The following is a 3,274-nucleotide window of genomic DNA, read 5'->3' on the forward strand; positions in this document are numbered from 1 at the left end:
ATCACCTAAAAGAAACCGGTTCTAAATCAATGATTGGTTAAATAATTTGTGATTTTTTAAAATAATTAGATTAGATATTGCTCAGTATCATACTTTTATTAGTATACTCTTGTACCATGTACTAAAATGCCTCACTGATGTCTAAGGATATTACCCTTATTTCTTTGGAAAATTCAATCTTACACAAGAGAACTTTCAGTGAAGAACCTGATTCATCGAGCTTATAAGGTATGTATTCTACACTCCGCATAAATTGAAATAATTGCTAAAGAATCATGATCTGAAAATGAGTCCCACTTTATCCCAAACTCTTTTTAAACTTAGCAGTTACAAACGAACCAGTTCCCACCAACCTGATCCCCACGCGCCATAATGACTAAAATTTTGGGGAAGAATCTAACGTCTCTTCAAACTGACACTCCAATGAGAAAAGACCTCTAATCTCAAAAAGCAGCCGTTAAACACTCAACCTCTTCCCTATTTAAATTCATCATACCTTACCCTCTTCTCTCCAAAAATTTGACAGATCAAATTTCCAAAACCCTAAACCTCTCCCAATTTCTCTCAAGTTCCTGAATCGATCAAATGGAAAATCCCACTAAAATTCCCAATATCTCTGTAAATCCCTCTTCACCAAGTAAAGATCCCTCACCTCCATTATAACCCACAACTTCAACTAGCCAAACTCCCAAGAAACTCTATTTTAAAATAGTTGCACGAAAAATAGAAGCAAGCAGAGAACATGCCAACAAACTAAATGAAAATTTTCAAGCGAGTTAAACAGATTAACCCCAGAAATCGAAAGATTCTTTCCAGTGTGGGACTGAGGGGCAAGAACCATTTTCATCTGAAATCGAGTAACTTCTGAGTTTCTATCTTCTGATGCTAGGTCTGAAAGTCAAGAAAATCGCGAAGCTCGTTTTTCTTTGGTTGGGCCAGTTGTTGGTGTAGAAACAAGAAATGTTGGAAATGTTATTGATATTGGTGGTAAAAATAAAAAGAAAAAAGAAAGAGAGAGTGAGGGTATTGAGGCCGATGTGAGGGGAAGGGAAGATGCATGAGTGGCTGGATCTATTTCACCCACTTGTATTGGATTGGATAAAGGAACACGGGCAATGGTTGTGTGGAGTAAAGAGAATGCCGATGAGGAAGGAAATCTTGGAATTGAGACTCAGGAAAGAGGTAGTGGATCTGGTTACACTACTGCTATTACAACCCACAATCCTTATCCACCAATGAAGTTGTAAGATTGACAACTTTAGCTTTTAGCACAGTCAATCAGCCGGTGCCACGCTAACAAACAAAAATATGACCTTATTTTATCAGATTTGTGCCAGCTGTCCCACCGGGTGTAGTGACTGGTGCGGGGCGACCCGTTTGGCATTTGGGGCGGTGAAATTTATAGACTTGGTACAAAAAGGTAGTACATCTTTATTCTTTTTCATTCTAGGAGGTATCGCCGGCTTTAGCTCACCCAAAACATTCTCAAACCCTCTAAGAACTCCTAAACGATTCAAGTAAGATCAAAGGTGAACCTAGTAGATTTAACGTAAGAAATCTCGTGATCATCACTATATTCTTTATCTTCTTTTTATACTGATTTTGGAGATTCCCTGGAGGCGGAGGTAATCACCATAGAAGCACAGGTAATTCTTCAAAAAGGTATGTGAGGCAGTCTTCTTTCTTGGCATGTTTTATGTAAGCGCTTACTGAATTGTTCTAAGCTTCTCTTGACAATGATGGTCATGTTCTTGTTCATTCTTCGCCGGTAGCATTTGCCTTTCTAAGTTTGGAATGTTTCCAGATGGTACCGTGAGGTCCTAAAACATATCTCGTTCTGAGTCTAACTTTGATATCTCTTGTAATGGACCTTGTATTGCACTTATATATATATCCAATGTTAAGTTTTTTTCCACAGTCAAATATGAACATTCTTTAATTTTGATGTCATACTGGGAGTCCTGGTCGACCTGGATTCATGATAAAAGGTGTAAGTATGGATGTTGGTTCGCACGGGCCTTTGGGCGTCATATAGAGGTCGCACCCCCCGAGGTTGGGGGTGTGAAAACTACACCAGAAGGACTGTTTAGGTTGAGGAAATAGTTCCAAGAACCTGTTCCTTCTAGACAAGAGCCCCTTCATTATTTGCTGTAGAAGGTGTTTGATAGTTATAACCCCAAAATAAAGAAAAGTACTAGTGCAAAAACCCCTGGAAAGGGTATGGGTGGCAAGAAGAGAATGACTGCCTCTTCTATCCCTGTAGAGTCTCCTCCTACAAGAGTGAGGCTAACTTGAAAAAGATCTTAGCTGAGAGTGCCAAGAAGGTTGCTGCCAAGGGGAAGAAGAAAATTGGTGAAATGAGTGAAGCTATTCAGATTGAGGAGATGAACTTGGTCCTTCAGGATGAGGATGAGATGGAGGAGGTGTAAGTACCTACTCCCAGTGCTAAGAAAAGAAAGACTTCTCAGAAGAAGTCACAAGAAAAGGCTGTTGAGGCAGAAGACTCAGTCTTCTCCAAAAGAACAAGGACTATTAGAAAAACCAAGAAAGTTCAAGTGGTGGAGGAGGAAACTGAAGAAGAGACTGATGAGGAGGAAGATAAGCTGGTAAAGTTTCAAAAAAGAACCATTTTGAAGGGAAGTCTTCTTCGCGATGTGGAGGAAGAAGGAATGGTTTTGCTGCTGGAAAAATTAGAGTTGCAAGGCTGGAAGAACATGGTCCTTCAAATATAGGGTAGGTTGGTCAGGGCTGAAATTGTGGAATTCTTTGTGAATTGTGAGGTGAAAAATGAAAGGGTCACCAGTGAGATAAAAAGGGTAAAAGTAAGTTTTGATGACAAGAAGCTTGCGGAGATTATGGGTATACCTGCTGAGGGGTATAACGATTATACAAAGATTAAATGGCTAATTCTAGATGATCTTCCCACCTCACTAACTATCACAAAGAAATTTGCTGATAATGACATGGAAAGGGAACTTAGAGCTATGTATAAAAGTGAGATGAAGCCTTCTCACAAGGTGCTTTTGGAATTTGTGAATAAGGTTGTTCTTCCCTGGTAGGAAAGAAGGCATGTGGCTACCTTCATGGAACTGGTCCTTATGGAATGTCTGGATAGTGGGAGGCAGATCAACTGGCCAGGCTTAATGATCAAGCTCCTTCATAGAGTTGTTTGTGGCACCAAGACTCATGCCATTCTCTATGGATTTACCCTAACTACTATGCTTGCCTCTTTTAAGGTCCCTCTCAAGAAATGGGATGTATGTACGAGTAAAGA

The sequence above is a fragment of the Nicotiana tomentosiformis genome, chromosome 3 (genome assembly GCF_000390325.3).
Source record: "Nicotiana tomentosiformis chromosome 3, ASM39032v3, whole genome shotgun sequence".
In the NCBI taxonomy this organism is placed as follows: Eukaryota; Viridiplantae; Streptophyta; class Magnoliopsida; order Solanales; family Solanaceae; genus Nicotiana; species Nicotiana tomentosiformis.